The sequence below is a fragment of the Salmo salar genome, chromosome 05 (genome assembly GCF_965601325.2).
Source record: "Salmo salar chromosome 05, fSalSal1, whole genome shotgun sequence".
In the NCBI taxonomy this organism is placed as follows: domain Eukaryota; kingdom Metazoa; phylum Chordata; class Actinopteri; order Salmoniformes; family Salmonidae; genus Salmo; species Salmo salar.
In genome coordinates this window covers 65,028,477-65,051,462 of record NC_138295.1, presented here as the reverse complement: position 1 = coordinate 65,051,462, position 22,986 = coordinate 65,028,477, and the positions used below count along the sequence as shown (strand labels likewise).

Here is a 22,986-nt window from a genome sequence, read left to right as displayed (position 1 = left end):
TGTACAGATGATTACAAAAATAATTAAACATTCCTGTCCTAGACAGAAATGTTTCATTTATTTGTCTTGATCTGTGAATGTTTTGTGAGATGCTTAGAACTTTGTTTGTTCTGGCCTGATGCCATCAAATCTACAGGGATTTTATAAAATAGCAGACTTGTTTTGAAAATGAGGGACACTGATACTGTAGATTCAATCCGATCAGCGGTAGATCAACGTTATAGAACGATTGACATTTAAAGGTAATTTCTGTTTGAGACAAAAATGTGTTTATGGTGAATGCTGCCTCCGCCAACGTGGGAATATTGCCTTTAAAAGGTGTATATACGACAAAGAACTGAATCCCAGCCTTAATCTCTGCAATATGTCACGCCCTGACCTACTCTACCATAGAAAATAACAGATTTCTATGGTCAGGATGTGACAGTTACCCCCCCCCAAAGGTGCGGACTCTGAACGCACCTAAAACAACAAAATAAAACATAAAAAAGGGAGGGATAGGGTAGGTGACTAATGTCCATGGCGGCTCTGGTGCAGTACGAAGAACCTTCTCATCCCGCGGATCCTCCAGCAGAGGAGGTGGCTCGGGGCGTAACCCCCGCTCCGCCCGCTGATCCCTCTGCTTTTGTGTCACTGGACCGTGGATTATCACCGGAGGTTCTGGACTGCAGACCGCCGCTGGAGACTCTGGACTGCGGACCGTCTCAGGAGGTTCCGGACTGTCGCCGGAAGCTCTGGACTGGGAAGGCGCACTGGAGGCCTGATGCGTGGGGCTGGCACAGGTGGCGCCAGACTGGTGACGCACCTCAGGGCAAGTGCGAGGAGCAGGCACAGGGCGTACCAGGCTGGATAGACTCACTGGAGGCCTGGTACGTGGGGCAGGCACAGAGCGCACCGGGCTGTGAATGCGCACAGGTGACACAGTGCGCATTATCGCATAACACGGTGCTTGCTCAGTCACTCGCTCCCCACGGTAAGCACGAGGAGTTGGCTCAGGTCTCCAACCTGACTCTGCCAATCTCCCCGTGTGCCCCCCCCAAATAAATTGGGGGGGCTGCCTCTCGTGCTTCCCTCGTTGCCGTGCTCTCGCTGCCTCCACCTGTTCCCATGGAAGGCGCTTTCCTCCTGCCCCTAATTCCTCCAAAGCCTTGGATATACTCCTCCTCATCTCCTCAATAGACCAGGATGCCATTCCCTCCTGGGTGTCTTCCCAGGTTCATTGCTCCGGACCACGCTGCTTGGTCTCTTGGTGGTGGGAGATTCTGTCACGGTTGTCATAGGATGAAGGAGCAGACCAAAGCGCAGCGTGTGTATCGTTCCACATTTTCTTTATTAAACTGTGAAACTATGCAATACATACAAATAAACTGAATGAACAAAAACAACAAACCATGACGAAGAGTCACAACATACACTTACTCAAAATCAATCTCCCACAAACCCAGGTGGGAAAAACACCTACTTAAGTATGATCTCCAATTAGAGACAACGATGACCAGCTGCCTCTAATTGGAGATCATCCCTGTCACGCCCTGACCTACTCTACCATAGAAAATAACAGCTTTCTATGGTCAGGACGTGACACTAACCCTATCCAAGCCATGCAAAAACTAACCATGTCCACGCCATGCAAAACTAACCCTGTCCAAACTGTCACGTCCTGGCCAGTATAAGGGTTAATTGTTATTGTAGTTTGGTCAGGACGTGGCAGAGGGTATTTGGTTTATGTGGTTCGGGGTGGTGTTTTTTCTAAAAGGGCATTTGATTTATGTATTCCGGGGTTTTTGGGCACTGTTCCTTGTTTATGTAATTCTATGTTTAGTCTAGGTAATCTGTTTCTATGTTGAGTTAATTGGGGTGGACTTCCAATTGAAGGCAGCTGTGTGGTGTTGCCTTTGATTGGAAGTCCTATATTAGTTGGGTGTGTTTGTCTGTGTATATGTGGGAGATTGTTTCTTGTTTTGCCGAGTGAGCCTTTCAAGACTGTTTCGTTGTTTGTAAGTTCGTTTCGTTTTGTTGTTTTGGTGTGTTCATTCTGAGTTAATAAATGTCAAGATGAGCGTACACATACCTGCTGCGTTTTGGTCCTCCATTAACCGACGAAAACCGTGACAGAATCTCCCACCAACTAAGGACCAAGCAGCAGAGGAAAATGGATTTCGAGTTGGACTGGCGGGAGAGATGGACCTGGGAGGAAGTTCTGGACGGGGCTGGACCTTGGCACCAGGCTGGGGAGTACCGTCGCCCACGGGAGGAAATTGAGGTAGCCAAGGCAGAGAGGCGGAGGTACGAGGCCTTGGAGGCGCTGAGGGAGAAGCACGAGAGGCACCCCCAATAATTTTTTTGGGGGGGGCACACGGGTAGTTTGGCTAGGCCTAGGAAGAGCCGGAAGCCAGCTACCCGTGGTTATATGGAGGAGCGTATGAGGTGGAGAGCGCCATGTTTCGCTGAGGAGCGCACTATCTCACCCATACGCACGCACAGTCCGGTGCGCGTTATTCCAGCCCCTCGCAGGTGCCGTGCTAGAGCGGGCATCCAGCCTGGTAGGAGGATGCCTGCGCAGCGCATCTGGTCGCCGGTACGCCTCCGAGGACCAGGCTACCCAACTCCCGCTCTACGCACGGCTACCATCAGGCCCCTGCACAGCCCAGTCCGCCCTGTACAAGCACCCCGCTCGTGCAGGGCTACTAGTTCCATCCAGCCATGACGGGTTGTGCAGGAGGTAAGATCAAGACCGCCTGTGCGCCTCCATAGCCCTGGGTTTCCAGCTCCTGTCTCTCGTGCGGACCCGGAAGTGCATCAGCCCAGTCCGACTCATCCTGTTCCCGCTCCCCGCACTAGCCTGGAGGTGCGTGTTCCCAGTCTGGTACGTCCAGTACCAGCACCACGCACCAGGCTTCAAGTGCGTCATCCCAGTCCGACGTCGCTAGAGCTGCCCGTCAGTCAAGAGTCGCCAGAACTGCTCGTCAGTCAAGAGTCCCCAGAACTGCCCGTCAGTCAAGAGTCGCCAGAACTGCCCGTCAGTCAAGAGTCGCCAGAACTGCCCGTCAGTCAAGAGTCGCCCGAACTGCCCGTCAGTCAAGAGTCGCCAGAGCCGCCCGTCAGTGAGGAATCGCCAGAGCCGCCCGTCAGTGAAGAGTCACCAGAGCCACCCACTAGTCAGGAGCTGCCAGAGTGGCCAGACTGCCCGGAGATGCCAGAGTGGCCAGACTGCCCGGAGATGCCAGAGTGGCCAGACTGCCCGGCGATGCCAGACTGCCCGGCGATGCCAGACTGCCCGGCGAAGCCAGAGTGGCCCGAATGTCTTCCGGGTCTGCCAGAGTGGCCCGACTGTCTTCCGGGTCTGCCAGAGTGGCCCGACTGTCTTCCGGGTCTGCCAGAGTGGTCCGACTGTCTTCCGGGTCTGCCAGAGTGGCCGACTGTCTTCCGGGTCTGCCAGAGTGGCCCGACTGTCTTCCGGGTCTGCCAGAGTGGCCCGACTGTCTTCCGGGTCTGCCAGAGTGGCCGACTGTCTTCCGGGTCTGCCAGAGTGGCCCGACTGTCTTCCGGGTCTGCCAGAGTGGCCCGACTGTCTTCCGGGTCTGCCAGAGTGGCCCGACTGTCTTCCGGGTCTGCCAGAGTGGCCCGACTGTCTTCCGGGTCTGCCAGAGTGGCCCGACTGTCTTCCGGGTCTGCCAGAGTGGCCCGACTGTCTTCCGGGTCTGCCAGAGTGGTCCGACTGTCTTCCGGGTCTGCCAGAGTGGCCCGACTGTCTTCCGGGTCTGCCAGAGTGGCCCGACTGTCTTCCGGGTCTGCCAGAGTGGCCCGACTGTCCTCCGGCCCTGCCAGAGTGGCCTGACTGTCCTCCGGCCCAGCCCGAGTGGCCCGTCTACCCGGAGCTGCCGGGGTGGGTAGTCTGCCCGCAACTGCCTTAACCAGAGCCACCTCCAGATATAGGTGGGTTGGGGAGGGGGGGTGTAGCACAGTGCCGTCGCTGACGGCAGCCACCCTCCCTTCCCTCCCTTTAGTTAGGGGGAATTTATATTATTTTTTTGGGGGGGGGTTTGCTATTTTTGAGGTGCTTCCGGGGTTAGCACCTTTGGGGGGGGGGGGGGGGGGGGGGGGGTACTGTCACGTCCTGGCCAGTATAAGGGTTAATTGTTATTGTAGTTTGGTCAGGACGTGGCAGAGGGTATTTGGTTTATGTGGTTCGGGGTGGTGTTTTTTCTAAAAGGGCATTTGATTTATGTATTCCGGGGTTTTTGGGCACTGTTCCTTGTTTATGTAATTCTATGTTTAGTCTAGGTAATCTGTTTCTATGTTGAGTTAATTGGGGTGGACTTCCAATTGAAGGCAGCTGTGTGGTGTTGCCTTTGATTGGAAGTCCTATATTAGTTGGGTGTGTTTGTCTGTGTATTTGTGGGAGATTGTTTCTTGTTTTGCCGAGTGAGCCTTTCATGACTGTTTCGTTGTTCGTAAGTTCGTTTCGTTTTGTTGTTTTGGTGTGTTCATTCTGAGTTAATAAATGTCAAGATGAGCGTACACATACCTGCTGCGTTTTGGTCCTCCATTACCAATGACAACCGTGACACAAACCATGCAAAACTAACCCTGTCCACGCCATGCAAAACTAACCCTATGCAAGCCATGCAAAACTAACCCTATGCAAGCCATGCAAAACTAACCCTATCCACACCATGCATAACAAACCCTTTCCAAGCCATGTAAAACTAACCCTATCCAAGTGTCACGCCCTGGCCATAGAGAGGGTTTTATTCTCTATTTTGGTTAGGCCAGGGTGTGACTAGGGTGGGCATTCTATGTCCTTTCTTCTATGTTTTTGTATTTCTTTGTTTTGGCCTGGTATGGCTCTCAATCAGGGACAGCTGTACATCATTGTCGCTGATTGGGAGCCATACTTAGGTAGCCTGTTTTCCTTTGGGTTTTGTGGGTGGTTATTTTCTGTTTCATGAGTATTACCTGACAGAACTGTTTGGCTGTCGTTTTGGTTATTTTGTTTAAGTGTTCACTAGAAATAAATACATGATGAGCACTATCCACGCTGCGCCTTGGTCTACTCTTTCAGACGGCCGTTGCACCAAGCCATATAAAATGAACCTTGTCCAAGCCATGTAAAACTAACCCTATCCAAGCCATGTAAAACTAACCCTATCCAAGCCATGTAAAACTAACCCTATCCAAGCCATGTAAAACTAACCCTGTCCACGCCATGTAAAACTAACCCTGTCCACGCCATGTAAAACTAACCCTGTCCACGCCATGTAAAACTAACCCTGTCCACGCCATGTATAACTAACCTTATCCAAGCCATGTAAAACTAACCCTCCAAGCCATGTAAAACTAACCCTATCCAAGCCATGTAAAACTAACCCTGTCCACGCCATGTTAAACTAACCCTGTCCACGCCATGTAAAACTAACCCTATCCAAGCCATGTAAAACTAACCCTATCCAAGCCATGTAAAACTAACCCTATCCAAGCCATGTAAAACTAACCCTATCCAAGCCATGTAAAACTAACCCTATCCAAGCCATGTAAAACTAACCCTATCCAAGCCATGTAAAACTAACCCTATCCAAGCCATGTAAAACTAACCTTATCCAAGCCATGTAAAACTAACCCTATCCAAGCCATGTAAAACTAACCTTATCCAAGCCATGTAAAACTAACCCTCCAAGCCATGTAAAACTAACCCTATCCAAGCCATGTAAAACTAACCCTATCCAAGCCATGTAAAAGTAACCCTGTCCACGCCATGTAAAACTAACCCTGTCCACACCATGTAAAACTAACCCTGTCCACATCATGTAAAACTAACCCTATCCAAGCCATGTAAAACAAACCCTATCCAAGCCATGTAAAACAAACCCTATCTAAGCCATGTCTAGATGATGAAGTTCTACTCTTGGTGATGTAAAGCCATATAAAACTAACCCTATCCAAGCCATGCAAAACTAACCCTATCCAAGCCATGCAAAACTAACCCTATCCAAGCCATGTAAAACTAACCCTATCCAAGCCATGTAAAACTAACCCTGTCCACGCCATGTAAAACTAACCCTTTCCAAGCCATGTAAAACTAACCCTGTCCAAGCCATGTAAAACTAACCCTATCCAAGCCATGTAAAACTAACCCTGTCCAAGCCATGTAAAACTAACCCTATCCAAGCCATGTAAAACTAACCCTATCCAAGCCATGCAAAACTAACCCTGTCCACACCATGTAAAACTAACCCTATCCAAGCCATGTAAAACTAACCCTATCCAAGCCATGTAAAACTAACCCTATCCAAGCCATGTAAAACTAACCCTGTCCACGCCATGTAAAACTAACCCTGTCCACGCCATGTAAAACTAACCCTATCCAAGCCATGTAAAACTAACCCTATCCAAGCCATGTAAAACTAACCCTATCCAAGCCATGTAAAACTAACCCTATCCAAGCCATGTAAAACTAACCCTGTCCACGCCATGTAAAACTAACCTTATCCAAGCCATGTAAAACTAACCCTCCAAGCCATGTAAAACTAACCCTATCCAAGCCATGCAAAACTAACCCTATCCAAGTGTAACCGATGTGAAATGGCTAGTTAGTTAGCAGTGGTGCGCGCTAATAGCGTTTCAATCAGTGACGTCACTCGCTCTGAGACCTGAAGTGGTTGTTCCCCTTGCGTTGCATGGCTTTTGTTGCGCGATGGGTAACGATGCTTCGTGGGTGTCAGTTGTTGATGTGTGCAAGGGTCCCTGGTTCGAGCCCAGGTTGGGGCGAAGAGAGGGCCGGAACCTACACTGTTACACAAGCCATGCAAAACTAACCCTATCCAAGCCATGCAAAACTAACCCTATCCAAGCCATGTAAAACTAACCCTATCCAAGCCATGCAAAACTAACCCTATCCAAGCCATGTAAAACTAACCCTGTCCACGCCATGTAAAACTAACCCTGTCCACGCCATGTAAAACTAACCCTGTCCACGCCATGTAAAACTAACCCTGTCCACGCCATGTAAAACTAACCCTATCCAAGCCATGTAAAACTAACCCTGTCCACGCCATGTAAAACTAACCCTGTCCACGCCATGTAAAACTAACCCTGTCCACGTCATGTAAAACTAACCCTGTCCACGCCATGTAAAACTAACCCTGTCCACGCCATGTAAAACTAACCCTGTCCACACCATGTAAAACTAACCCTGTCCACGCCATGTAAAACAAACCCTATCCAAGCCATGTAAAACTAACCCTATCCAAGCCATGTAAAACAAACCCTATCCAAGCCATGTAAAACTAACCCTATCCAAGCCATGTAAAACAAACCCTATCCAAGCCATGTAAAACAAACCCTATCTAAGCCATGTCTAGATGATGAAGTTCTACTCTTGGTGATGTAAGATTTGACAGTTGGCTATGAAATACTTAGTCCCATGAGTGTGTGAAATACTTCATGTGGGCTACAGTTTGTGTTTCTAAGGTACTGGTAAGAAATGTTCCCTTTGGGATGAATAAAGTACCTATATTTCCATCTATCTATGCAGCACAGTATGTGCTTGAACTAGTTGACATTGAAGACACTCTGACATGTTTTCAATCTTCCCAGATGTGGATAGCTATTGATATCTAGTTGTGCTGTCTTTGAGATTCTTTACTCCTGTTGGTAAATAAGGAGCCCACACATTGATTCTATTGCAGCACCAACATAACTGGGATGTCAAATCAAATAATGTCTGACAGGAACATATCACACGTGAGGATGTTATTACTATACATGCTAGTATTACAAAACCCACAGCAAACAGACACACAGTCTTCTTCATCTTCATCTCTCCTGTTCTCTCCATTCATCTCATGTACCTTATCATGTGTGTCATCAAGGTCCTTCCTAGAACACAGCCAACATACTCTTATGCAGTCATTTGGTCACGTCATTCATATATGAGTATAAGAGTACCATTTACGTGTCATGGCCCACATAAAGACACATGAACAGTAGCTCATCTCATTCCTCCATATGAGGTATGGGAACCAAACCAAATGTGTTTTGCACTGTCATGTTTTGTAATCTCATGACACTGGAATTACAGTTCATAGCTTTTATGTTGATCATTTTATAATTGATCATTTCACCCCTCTGTCACTCATTCTTTCTCGCATTTGAAAATTAAGTCATGTTGAATGTTTTTAATGTTGCTGCAATGTGGAAGCAAAAAGCACAATAAATTATTAACTTAGGGGGAAACTATTTGACTTCTCTTATTTTGTTTGTTCCTTGTCAATGTCTGAAGGGGCAAGGTTCATTACAGGAACTGTCCTCTGTTTTAGCTGAACAGGTGGGTTGGTGTTAACCTGAAATGATACTAAAAGCAGTGTTCACTCAATCTAATATCAGTTACACAAAAAGTCCAAGGATCAACACCTAGTTCCGTTTGATTCAGGTTGAAATGTTCTAGCTCTAGATCATTAACCTTATTTTCCAAGGTGAGGTCTGTAGACTAACCACTAGAGGGCAGCAGATGCCCAATCTGTAGTCTTTTTGGTGACAGAAAATATTCAGGAGATGCTCACAATAAATGTATGTATGTTTAGAGTGAGTTTACAGACAACTTTTATGTAAACGATTAGCAACTAAACTTCCATAGAGTAGTATTTGCAATAAACCCGTTGTCTGTTGGCAAAAAGCATGTAACATGTCAACTTCCTCCCTCAACACTACCTGAGGAAAACCTGTTTGCGTCACGGTGTAATATTCTATGCTAATTTGCTCATGCTTGTATAACCTTTTGTAACTATTTCTGTGAATATTTCACGAAAGTTTATCTGTGTCACACAGACAGTTTCTTTTATCTGCCATTCAGGGGGCATTTTTAAACTGACCTTCTCTCACTTGGCAGGGGGCTAAGAAGATGCTGTCACTGGGCATCACAGGTCCGGAGGGTCATGAGTTGTGTCGTCCTGAGGAGGTGGAGGCTGAGGCCACCCAGAGAGCCGTCACCATCGCCCACGCTGTCAACTGCCCGCTCTATGTGGTCCACGTCATAAGCAAGTCTGCCGCTAAGGTGGTGTCCAACACACGCAGAAATGGTCAGGGGGCCTGACACTGCCTGCTGGGAACTGTGGTTGGGAAAGAATGACAGAGAGAGAGAGCGAGAGAGAGAGAGAGAGAGAGAGAGACAGACAGACAGACAGTGAGTGAGTGAGTGAGTGAGTGAGTGAGTGAGTGAGTGAGTGAGTGAGTGAGTGAGTGAGTGAGTGAGTGAGTGAGTGAGTGAGTGAGTGAGTGAGTGAGTGAGTGAGTGAGTGAGTGAGTGAGTGAGTGAGTGAGTGAGTGAAAGAGAGGCTCAATATGACATGGATGGTGTTCTATGTTATGTATGCATGGTTTTAGAGATATTTGTGCCCCAACAGGCCGTGTGGTGTTTGGAGAGCCCATAGCAGCAGGACTGGGTACAGATGGCTCCCACTGCTGGCGCAAAGACTGGGCCCACGCTGCCAAGTTCATCATGGGCCCACCTCTAAGGCCCGACCCCCTATTGGCAAAGTATGAAACAATATCAACCTGATCTCACTGTCCCTCTTCTGCCCTTTTCACTGAGTAAAGCATATTACACCTTCCATGCACCCTCTGTCACATAAGTGCTCCATAACACTGTCATAACAATGACATAACAGATGTCATAAGCAGTCAAGACTAGTGCTATAAGCATATGACCCCAACAGTCATGACTGTTTATAACATACATCACATAATAAATGTCAGAGTGGAGTGTATGTAACACAGTGTTACCGACCAGCCAGGAACACATGAACTGGGAAGGTGGACAACAATACAAACCACAGTGGAATCTTTGAAAAAGAAAAGAAAGTGAAGTGTAACTGTATATTGTCGGTGCAGTAGAAATGAATGACAGGCAGTAAAGATGGCTGCCTTACCGTTTAGTGATGTATATGCTTCATTCTTCCAGTGATGACCTCAGTGTGACTGGGACATACAACTCTGTGTGTCAGAAGGCCCTGGGCAAAGACGACTTTACAAAGATCCCCAATGGAGTCAACGAAGTGGAGGACAGGATGTCTGCCATTTGGGAGAAGGGCTTGTCAATTAGGCCTCTCATTCTGCATATCACATCATTCTTTATTATACACACCATAGGCTAGTTTCCCAGACAGATTAAGCCTATAGTCCTAAACCAAAAAGCATACTCATGGAGATTCTCCATTGAATGTTATTTTTTTTGTCCAGGACTAGGCTTAGTCTGTTTCAAGGATACAGGCCCTTCAAAAATGAGTGGTACTATTTTCAGACGGTTGATTAAGTTCTATAGCAGGAGTTAAAAGGTGCCAAGTGACATTTCTGCTGTGAGAAGAGGAGATACTAATTTATATTATGCAATGTATTATGTGCATCAAGGAAGTTATCATCTGTCAGAATCCATCCACACTGTCATAGTGAATGTAGCATGCTACTGCATGCTAGCTTTCTTTCTGTCCTTCTATTTCATTTTTCTTCCTCCCTTACTTATTTCTGTCCTACTCTCAGAAAAACGCTTAGTCGGTTGACCCGGAGGCCATTGCAAAACTTAACATTGTAGAACGCTGGCAAAAAATTAGAAGTTTTGGAGTGAAACTTTGAATCGCTTACTGCACTGTTAAGCATTGACCTTTGGTCAGATTAATTATGCCAGTAAATATGGAATTTGTCATTCATATCCAGAATATTGAAACTCAGTATTTTGTGTAATTACTTTCCACAGCATAGCAGGGAAATGGCCAAGAATCGATTTGTAGCTGTCACCAGCAGCAATGCTACCCCCAGAAGGGAAAGATCGCTAAAGGATGTGACGCTCACCTGGATGCTACGGCAACCAGGTGAGACAAGGATAAAGACCATCCAAGACGTTTCTCGTTAATCACATAGTGAATTAGTGATGTTAGCTAAATGATTAACTGTTTTGATGATGCTACTTTTTAAATCTTTGTGTATGCTTGTTATCCAACTAGTAGCATTTCATCACTACTATCAACGGAAGTCTTACACTGCTGATGGGGCTGACAAATTGAGCTTCCCACAAAGCCTGTCTTCAGGGTGAAAAACATTTGGCTAAATAAGAAAACAAAATCATGTTAAGGGACAGCCTGGAAATAACTAGTTATGGGTCAGCCTGGAAATAACTAGCTATGGTACAGCCTGGATATAACTAACTATGGTACAGCCTGGATATAACTAACTATGGTACAGCCTGGAAATAACTAGCTATGGTAAAGCCTGGATATAACTAACTATGGTACAGCCTGGATATAACTAACTATGGTACAGCCTGGAAATAACTAGCTATGGTAAAGCCTGGATATAACTAACTATGGTACAGCCTGGATATAACTAACTATGGTACAGCCTGGATATAACTAACTATGGTACAGCCTGGATATAACTAACTATGGTACAGCCTGGATATAACTAACTATGGTACAGCCTGGATATAACTAACTATGGTACAGCCTGGATATAACTAACTATGGTACAGCCTGGATATAACTAACTATGGTACGGCCTGGATATAACTAACTATGGTACGGCCTGGATATAACTAACTATGGTACAGCCTGGATATAACTAACTATGGTACAGCCTGGATATAACTAACTATGGTACAGCCTGGATATAACTAACTATGGTACGGCCTGGATATAACTAACTATGGTACAGCCTGGATATAACTAACTGTGGTACAGCTTGGATATAACTAACTATGGTACGGCCTGGATATAACTAACTATGGTACAGCCTGGATATAACTAACTATGGTACAGCCTGGATATAACTAACTATGGTACAGCCTGGATATAACTAACTATGGTACAGCCGGGATATAACTAACTATGGTACAGCCTGGATATAACTAACTATGGTACAGCCTGGATATAACTAACTATGGTACAGCCTGGATATAACTAACTATGGGACAGCCTGGATATAACTAACTATGGTACAGCCTGGATATAACTAACTATGGTACAGCCTGGATATAACTAACTATGGTACAGCCTGGATATAACTAGCTATGGTACAGCCTGGATATAACTAACTATGGGACAGCCTGGATATAACTAGCTATGGTACAGCCTGGAAATAACTAACTATGGTACAGCCTGGATATAACTAACTATGGTACAGCCTGGATATAACTAACTATGGTACAGCCTGGAAATAACTAACTATGGTACAGCCTGGATATAACTAACTATGGTACAGCCTGGATATAACTAGCTATGGTACAGCCTGGATATAACTAACTATGGTACAGCCTGGATATAACTAACTATGGTACAGCCTGGATATAACTAACTATGGTACAGCCTGGATATAACTAGCTATGCTACAGTCGGGATATAACTAACTATGGTACAGCCTGGATATAACTAGCTATGGTACAGCCTGGCTTTAACTAACTATGGTACAGCCAGGATATAACTAACTACGGTACAGCCTGGATATAACTAGCTATGGTACAACCGGGATATAACTAACTATGGTACAGCCTGGATATAACTAACTATGGTACAGCCTGGATATAACTAGCTATGGTACAGCCTGGATATAACTAACTATGGGACAGCCTGGATATAACTAGCTATGGGACAGCCTGGATATAACTAACTATGGGACAGCCTGGATATAACTAGCTATGGTACAGCCTGGATATAACTAACTACGGTACAGCCGGGATATAACTAACTACGGTACAGCCTGGATATAACTAACTATGGTACGGCCTGGATATAACTAACTATGGTACAGCCTGGATATAACTAGCTATGGTACAGCCTGGATATAACTAACTATGGTACAGCCTGGATATAACTAACTATGGTACAGCCTGGATATAACTAGCTATGGTACAGCCTGGATATAACTAGCTATGGTACAGCCTGGATATAACTAACTATGGTACAGCCTGGATATAACTAACTATGGTACAGCCTGGATATAACTAACTATGGTACAGCCTGGATATAACTAGCTATGGTACAGCCTGGATATAACTAACTATGGTACAGCCTGGATATAACTAACTATGGTACAGCCTGGATATAACTAACTATGGTACAGCCGGGATATAACTAACTATGGTACAGCCTGGATATAACTAACTATGGTACAGCCTGGATATAACTAACTATGGTACAGCCTGGATATAACTAGCTATGGTACAGCCTGGATATAACTAACTATGGTACGGCCTGGATATAACTAACTATGGTACAGCCTGGATATAACTAACTATGGTACAGCCGGGATATAACTAACTATGGTACAGCCTGGATATAACTAACTATGGTACAGCCTGGATATAACTAACTATGGTACAGCCTGGATATAACTAGCTATGGTACAGCCTGGATATAACTAACTATGGTACGGCCTGGATATAACTAACTATGGTACGGCCTGGATATAACTAGCTATGGTACAGCCTGGATATAACTAACTATGGTACAGCCTGGATATAACTAACTATGGTACAGCCTGGATATAACTAACTATGGTACAGCCTGGATATAACTAACTATGGTACAGCCTGGATATAACTAGCTATGGTACAGCCTGGATATAACTAACTATGGTACAGCCTGGAAATAACTAACTATGGTACAGCCTGGATATAACTAACTATGGTACAGCCTGGATATAACTAACTATGGTACAGCCTGGATATAACTAACTATGGTACAGCCTGGAAATAACTAACTATGGTACAGCCGGGATATAACTAACTATGCTACAGCCTGGATATAACTAACTATGGTACAGCCGGGATATAACTAACTATGGTACAGCCTGGATATAACTAACTATGGTACAGCCTGGATATAACTAACTATGGTACAGCCTGGATATAACTAACTATGGTACAGCCTGGATATAACTAACTATGCTACAGCCTGGATATAACTAACTATGGTACAGCCGGGATATAACTAACTATGGTACAGCCTGGATATAACTAACTATGGTACAGCCTGGATATAACTAACTATGGTACAGCCTGGATATAACTAACTATGGTACAGCCTGGATATAATTAGCCGTAGCAACACTGCTGTGTCATCTGCATCGTTCAAATTAAGATAATTTAAACAGTTAGATTTGCACCATTTGATCTCTTCTTGCACTGTATCCATTGGGCATATGAGTAATGTTTTGGGAAATTAAATAATTGGGTTATGAATAATCCCAGTGAGCAATTCAACATGCTTATGTAAGCACTGATGTTTGGGGCATGAGTGAGATAATAATATCCGGTTGGGACGTAGTCATTTGTTTTATGTTGAGGTTGACACATTTTCTCATAAATTGAGACCCGTTTACTCGGAGTCTTCATCACAATACAAAATACCTGAATGTATAGATTTAAAGTTATTTAAAGTCAAATATATGGTGTTGTTTTGAATTGGCCAAAGGGAAGGGTTGCATAAGTGTCATTCCTAGAGTAAGAAAGAAACGGACATTTGTAATCTATATGAGACCGTAGATGTGGAACTGTACTCCCCAATCTGAACAGACAGAGATACAGTGTGTCCCTGCAGTGCATGTGGGCTAGGAAGGGGGATCAACCCCAGTGTCATTTTCCTGTAAATGAATGTCATGATAATGCTCTTGTGTAAGGGTTGCTCAGCTCAGACAGACCTTGTGAATATTACTAATGCATGTAGCTCTGGAATAAGGAAGAGATCTAGTCCCTTCCTATCCTCTTAGCCTTGATGACGACATCATGTCCAATTCTATTTCAGATCAATTCTAGTGTCCCAGACTTGTGAGGCTGTAAAGTCTCAGCACCCAGAACCAAATCAGCTACTGAATTATGTCTTTTAACATTTTAATGGGCTGTGATGAGAGACTACGGTTGTATAGTCATCCTATAGTATACAATCACATATTCTAGTACAGTATAGTAGCATTGTTTGTTGTACAGTACGTGTGCTACCACTGTGTTCTAGTCCTATAGTGGGATTGAGGCTTTGTAGCTCTTCATGTTAGATTTTTGTAACGATGAATTCATCTGTGAAACTGCGTCATTAATTGGCCTAAATGTGGCTTAAAAACATCAGGGTCCGGAGGCAAGACTCAGTTATGCAATGCAACGAAGCTACAGTAGTTCTACATCCCAAATAGCATCATATTCCCTACATAAGGCTCTGATCAAAAGTAGTGCACTATGGGAAATAGGGTGCCATTTAGGACATATCCTTTGGGTTTGTGTCATTAGGGTACCGGAGGGATGGAGAAAATAACTCTCTCTATTCGTCTTAATTATTTAGTCTTTTAGCCTAGTGTCCTTCTCCTTCCCCTTTTTTAGAATTGTTTGTTTTTATTTTATTGCCGCTACACAAGATGACTGTGGAGGGAAATATTACCTGTCATAACAGCATTGTCATTAATAATTTATTAAAACAATGATTCGTTTTTCACAAATGATTTGAATTGTAAGATTGCTTTCTCTCTTCTAGCTGCTCATATAGTTCCATAGTTGTAATTTCTCAGCAGCAACCAATTAAAGGTTAAAGTTTTACCTTCCATTAGACACAGCGTTTCTTAAATGCAAACTTTAAAAGTGATCTGTATCATCTGTTAGTTAATTTAAACTGCTCATTTAGATTTAACGTCTCATTCCAGCAGCCCTAGGCATATGACAGACAGTATAATGTCTGGATACCCGGGTAGCAGGCAGGACTATTCTTTTTACTGTGCTTATGCAGCACTTCTCAAATAGCTGCCACAATAGTACTGTAAGAAAACGCTGAAAATGTTTAGACACAATTTATTGACTGAAAAATATTGCAGATGACGTGCCTTGTAAGCTTTTTTTCTCCTCATGTTCTAAATACTATTATGATGTATTGGTAATTAGACTAGAGAATGTCATTTGCCAGCTTTCAGAATCATAGCTAGAGGAAACACTCATTTTGTGTATATTATCTTCTAAACTGTGTGTATAGAAAAACACAGTTGTAAAACATATCTTCTTTAAAATGTTATTTTATTCTTATTTTTTTCAAATCAGAACAAAAATCATAATACATACATACATACATATATACATACATACATACATACATACATACATACATACATACATACATACATACATACATACATACATACATACATACATACATACATACATACATACATACATACATACATACATACATACATACATACATACAGTACCAGTCAAAAGTTTGAACACATCTACTCATTCAAGGGGTTTTATTTATTTTGACCATTTTTCTACAATGTAGAATAATAGTGAAGACATCAACACTATGAAATAACACACATGGAATCATGTAGTAACCAAAAAAAAAAGTGTTAAACAAATCAAAATATATTTTATATTTGAGATTCTTCAAAGTAGCCACCCTTTGCGGTGCTTCTACATCTGCATTGCTTGCTGTTTGGGGTTTTAGGCGGGGTTTCTGTATAGCACTTTGTGACATCAGTTGTGTTGTGACAAGGTAGGGGTGGTATACAGAAGATAAACCTATTTGGTAAAAGACCAAGTCCATATTATGGCAAGAACAGCTCAAATAAGCAAAGACAAATGACAGTCCATCATTACTTTAAGACATGATGGTCAGTCAGTTTCTTCAAGTGCAGTCACAAAAACCATCAAGCGCTATGATGAAACTGGCTCTCATGAGGACCGCCACAGAAGTGGAAGACCCAGAGTTACCTCTGCTGCAGAGGATAAGTTCATTAGAGTTACCAGCCTCAGAAATTGCAGCCCAAATAAATACTTCACAGAGTTCAAATAACAGACACATCTAAACATCAACTGTTCAGAGGAGACTGTATGAATCAGGCCTTCATGGTTGAATTGCTGCAAAGAAACCACTACTAAAGGATAGCAAGAAGAAGAAGAGACTTGCTTGGGCCAAGAAACACAAGTAATGGACATTAGACCAGTGGAAAATCTGTCCTTTGGTCTGGAGTCCAAATTCGAGATTTTTGGTTCCAACCGCCGTGTTTTTATGAGATGCAGGTAGGTGAACAGATGATCTCTGCATGTGTGGTTCCTACCGTGAAGCATGGAGGAGGAGGTGTGATGGTGCTTTGCTGATGACACTGTCAGTGATTTATTTAGAATTCAAGGCACACTTAACCGGCATTAAAGTCGGTCTACCACAGCATTCTGGAGCGATACGCCATCCCATCTGGTTTGCGCTTAGTGGGACTATCATTTGTTTTTCAACAGGACAATGACCCAAAACACACCTCCAGGCTGTGTAAGGGCTATTTGACCAAGAAGAGTGATGGAGTGCTGCATCAGATGACCTGGCCTCCACAATCCCTTGACCTCAACCCAATTGAAATGGTTTGGGATGAGTTGGACTGCAGAGAGAACGAAAAGCAGCCAGCATATGTGGGAACTCCTTCAAGACTGTTGGAAAAGCATTCCAGGTGAAGCTGGTTGAGAGAATGCCTAGAATGTGCAAAGCTGTCATCAAGGCAAAGGTTGGCTACTTTGAAGAATAAAATATATTTAGATTTGCTTAATACTTTTTTGGTTACTACGTGATTCCTTATGTGTTATTTCATAGTTTTGATGTCTTCACTATTATTCTACAATGTAGAAAATAGTACAAATAAATAAAAACCCTTGAATAGGTGTCCAAACGTTTGACTGGTACCACACACACACACACACACACACACACACACACACACACACACACACACACACACACACACACACACACACACGGGTCCGAAATTACTGACACCCTTGATAAAGATGAGCAATAATGACTGTTTAAAATAAATAATTAAAATACTGAGCTATAGGTATATTGAATAAAAAATAAAAAAAGGGGTGAAATAAGTTATGCTAATTAAATTACTCAGAGAAAGATTTTGTTTAACAAGTAAAATGGTAGGAGTCAAAATTATTGACACCCCTAAATATTATTTTAAGCATACAACATAGCTCAGTATTTTAAATATTTATTTTACACAGTCATTATTTCTCATCTTTATCAAGGGTGTCAATAATTTTGACCTCACTGTATACATACAGTGTCCGGAATATAAATATACAGTACACTGAGTGTACAAAACATTAGGAACACTTTCCTAATATTGAGTTGCACCCCCTTAATGCCCTCAGAACAGCCTCAATTCATCGGGCATGTACTCTACAAGGTGTTGAACGCGTTGCACAGGGATGCTGGCCCATGTTGACTCCAATGCTTCCACAGTTGTGTCAAGTTGGTTGCTAGACCATTGATAAATACGGGAAACTGTTGATTGTGAAAAACCTAGCAGCGTTGCATTTTGACCCATTCAAACCGGTGCGCCTGGCACCTAATACCATACCCCGTTCGAAGGCACTTAAATATTTTGTCTTGCTCATTCACCCTCTGTCACGTCCTGACCAACAGATGGAGCTATTGTACTAGTTTTGGGGTCAGGACGTGGCAGTTTTTGTATGTGAATGATTGTGTTGTTGATTGGGACTTCCAATTGAAGGCAGGTGTGTTGAGTTGCCTTTGATTGGAAGTCCTATATAGGTGTGTGTGTTTTTCTTTGGGGTTGCGGGTGGTTGTTTTTGCACTGCGTTTAATAGCCTGCAGAACTGTTGCTGTTGTCACCTTTATTGTTTTGTTAAGTGGATGCTTTACTCCTTTTTTGGAAATTAAATATGAGTATTCACATACCTGCTGCGCCTTGGTCTTCTCTCCATGACAACTTTTGTTACAGAACCACCCACCAAAGGACCAAGCAGCAGAAGAGGAGGAAGCCACAGGAGAAAAAAATGGAGGAATGGACCTGGCAGGACAAAAGACAATTCTGGGAGGACAAGTTAAGGGAGCTAAGGGAATCCGAGAGGCAGCCCCAAGATTTATTTTTTGGGGGGGCACACAGGTAGTTTGGCCAGGCCAGGGAAGAGCCGTAAGCCAGCTACCCGTGACTACAGGAAGGTGCGTATGAGGTGGAGGGCGCCATGTTACGCTGAGGTACGCATCATCTCGCCCTTACGGACGCACAGCCCAGTCCGCCCAGTACCAGCCCCCCGCAAGTGCCAGGGCAAGGTGAGCATCGAGCTGGAAGGGGTGATGCCAACCCTGCACTCAAGACTGCCAGTGCGCCCTTTCGGTCCGGTGTTTCCCGCTAGACGCACTAGCATGGAGGTGCGTGTCTCCAGGCTGGCACGTCCAGTGCCAGCCCCACGCATCAGGAGTCTAGTGCGTCAGCCCAGCCTCGCCAGTCAAGAGTCACCAGAGCTGCCCGCCAGTCAACAGTCACCAGAGCTGCCCGCCAGTCAACAGTCACCAGAGCCGCCCGCCAGTCAACAGTCACCAGAGCCGCCCGCCAGTCAACAGTCGCCAGAGCCGCCCGCCAGTCAACAGTCGCCAGAGCCGCCCGCCAGTCGTAAGCCGCCAGAGCCGCCCGCCAGTCAGGAGCCGCCAGAGCCGCCCGCCAGTCAGGAGCCGCCAGAGCCGCCCGCTAGTCAGGAGCCGCCAGAGGGGCCCGGCTGCCCGGAGCCGCCAGAGTGGCCCGGCTGCCCGGAACCGCCAGAGTGACCCGGCTGCCCGGAACCGCCAGAGTGGCCCGGCTGCCCGGAACCGCCAGAGTGGCCCGACTGCCCGGAGCCGCCAGATTGGCCCTCCTGCCCTCCGGCCCAGCCCGAGTGGCCCTCCTGCCCTCCGGCCCAGCCCGAGTGGCCCTCCTGCCCTCCGGCCCAGCCCGAGTGGCCCTCCGTCTGCCAGGGTCAGCCCGAGTGGCCCGTCTGCCCGGTGCAGCTATCGGCGCCACCAAAGTGGGCGACGCCGAAGGTGGAGCGAGGTCCACGTCCTGCACCTGACCCACCTCCAGGATAGGTGGGTTGGGGAGGGAGGGTGTAGCACAGTGCCGTCGGTGACGGCAGCCACCCTCCCTTCCCTCCCTTATTGTTTAGGGGTTAGTGTTTATGGGTTTTTTGTTGGTGTTTTCTGTTGGTAGGTGCATTCCGGGGTCTGCACCTTGAGGGGGGGGTACTGTCACGTCCTGACCAGCAGATGGAGCTATTGTATTAGTTTTGGGGTCAGGACGTGGCAGTTTTTGTATGTGAATGATTGTGTTGTTTATTGGGCCTTCCAATTGAAGGCAGGTGTGTTGAGTTGCCTTTGATTGGAAGTCCTATATAGGTGTGTGTGTTTTTCTTTGGGGTTGTGGGTGGTTGTTTTTGCACTGCGTTTAATAGCCTGCAGAACTGTTGCTGTTGTCACCTTTATTGTTTTGTTAAGTGGATGCTTTACTCCTTTTTTGGAAATTAAATATGAGTATTCACATACCTGCTGCGCCTTGGTCTTCTCTCCATGACAACTTCTGTTACACCCTCTGAATGACACACATACACAATCCATGTCTCAAGGCTTAAAAACCTTCTTTAATCTGTCTCCTCCCCTTCCTCTACATTGATTGAAGTGGATTTAACAAGTGACATGAATAAGAGATCATAGCTTTCACCTGGTCAGTCAAAAGCTCAGACGAAGGCCTTGAGGCCGATACGTACAGCTTATTAAAGAGCAGTGATACTAGCAAGAGCAGTGTTCAGGTTTCTTCATTTTTCTCATATTATTTAACTGTTACCATGCACCTGCAACAAAGATAGCTCAGATGTGCGAGTGCCTTTTGAACCTGGTCAGTCTATGTCACGGAAAGAGCAGTTGTTCCTAATGTTTTGTACACTCAGTGTATATAGAATCAAGATGTTGCAGGATTAAATATCGGGAATTCAAATTTGTGGAAATTTTATTCTAAAGTATTTAATACTGTATGGACTAAATCAAGTAGAGTGCTCTGCTCAGCACTACCAATCCTTTGTGAATATTTTCCTGTAAAGAACACAAACCCTGTGACATTTAGAGAGGAAACATGAGGCCATGTTTCATACCTCACGTAAAAAGCAGATTAAATATGATGTCAACTTAAAGGCACTGGGAAATGTCCTCTTTGATTTCCACATGATAAAAATATCCCTCTTTCTTCTTCTACATTCATTGAAGTGGATTTACCAAGTGACATCAATAAGAGATCATAGCTTTTACCTGGTCAGTCAAAAGCTCTGACGCCTTCAACAGTAGCGGAGCATGGGTAAAATCACTGAGGAAGCTAAGCCAGTAAAAATCCATATTACAACCGATGTTGTGATAATTGCGTTGTTTGCTCTATAATCCATTCAATCATACACCACTGCGATATACAATAAGGCCATTACAACAAAAACACAGTCTCAGTGGCGGAATACCCAACGTCACTGGAGGGGGAGCGGGCGGGCGGGCGGGAGGCAGAGCAGAGGTCGGGCAGGATGGTTCGACAAGGTCGTGGACAGACCCGACATTCTGCGTCAAGGCTGATGTCCAGTGGGTCTGTTTGGGGGTCAACCCCGGGGTCGGGGAGCGGGACGATCCGGACGGTTACGGTGGAATGCCTGAATCATCTCTGGGTCGAGGATGTCCTGGTAGGGGACCCAGGACCAGTCTTCAGGCCCATAACCTTCCCAGTCCACTAGATAGTGGATGCGACCTCAGGCGTTTGGAATCAAGGATGGCCTGAGTGGCGTAGGCAGGTTCCCCTCCGACGTCCAACGGTGTGGGCGCACTGCGGGTAGAGACTGGGGGATGAATAGGACTGTAGGTGACCGGTTTAAACAGAGACACATGTAAAGATGAGGAGACTTTATACTGACGGGGTAACTAGAGGCGGTACGTGACAGGGTTGATGTGATGGGTTATATTGAAGGGACCAATGAAGCGAGGACGTCTGTGGTAGAGAGCCACACATGCTGTCCGGGGTGAAAGAGCGGCGCAGGTCGGCGGCGTCTGTCGGCAAAGCGTTTCTGGCTATTAGAGGCTTCCTGCAGATGCCATTGAGCGGTCTCCCATACCCGCTCACTACACCGAAACCAGTCATCGACAGCTGGGACAGTACTAGGCTCTGCCTCCCAGGGAAACATGGGGGATTGGTAACCAAGTACACACTGAAACGAAGTAAGGTGGAGGGATGAATGCATGAGTGAGTTCTGAGTGTATTCGGTCCAGGCCATATACCGACTCGAGTCGTTTGGAGAGGCAGAACATTGTTGACGGAGGTACTTCCCTATTTCTTGGTTCAGGCGTTCTGTCTGCCCATTGGTCTGGGAATGGTACCCGGAGGGGAGGCTGAGGGCGACCCCCAGTCGGTCACAGAAGGCTCGCCACACCCGGGAGACAAACTGGGGCCCGCGGTCAGAGACGATGTCCTCCGGAATCCCATACAGACGGAACACCTGCTGGAACATACACTCAGCCAATTCCATGGTGTTAGGTAAATGAGGAAGAGGAACCAGACGACACATTTTTGAAAAACGGTCTACTATGACAAGGATGGTGGTATTACCAGAGGAGCCAGGAAGGTCTGAGGATGTCAACAGCTATGTGGGACCAGGGTCTGTGAGGGATTGGCAAAGGTTGAAGCTTATCGGAAGGGAGATGATGAGGGCTTTTGGTTTGGGCACAGACTGGACAGGAAAGTACCTAATCCCTTACGTCAGATGCCAGTGAGGACCACCAGAACTTCCGGGCTAGAAGTTCGGTGGTTCGTGTAATGCCCAGATGTCCTGACCCCAAGGACGTGTGACACCATTGGATCAGCTTCTGGCACGTAACTACTCCCAGCTGGTGTCTCAGGAGGAGCCGGGTCTGAGGTTAGGGCTTCTTGTATGGCAGAGTGAACCTCCCACTGCACCGGTCCCATAATGCAAGAGGAAGGAAGAATGGGTGTATGTGGAGAAGAGCCCAGCGGGCTTGTTTGGAGTTTAACCTCTTGGTCCCTCTGATATATTCCAGATTGCGATGATCTGTTAGGACGAGAAAGGGATGTGCGAACTCCAACCAATGGCGCCACTCCTCGAGAGCCAGCTTGATGGCGAGGAGTTCTCTGTTCCCCACATCGTAATTCCTCTCA

At 45.5% G+C, this 22,986-nt stretch overlaps 1 pseudogene; it reads left to right on the top strand.

Annotated features, from left to right (window-relative positions):
- LOC106605383 (dihydropyrimidinase-like) overlaps positions 1–10,918 on the top strand; it is a 51,643-nt pseudogene extending 40,725 nt beyond the window's left edge.
- The last annotated feature ends 12,068 nt before the right edge of the window (positions 10,919–22,986 follow it).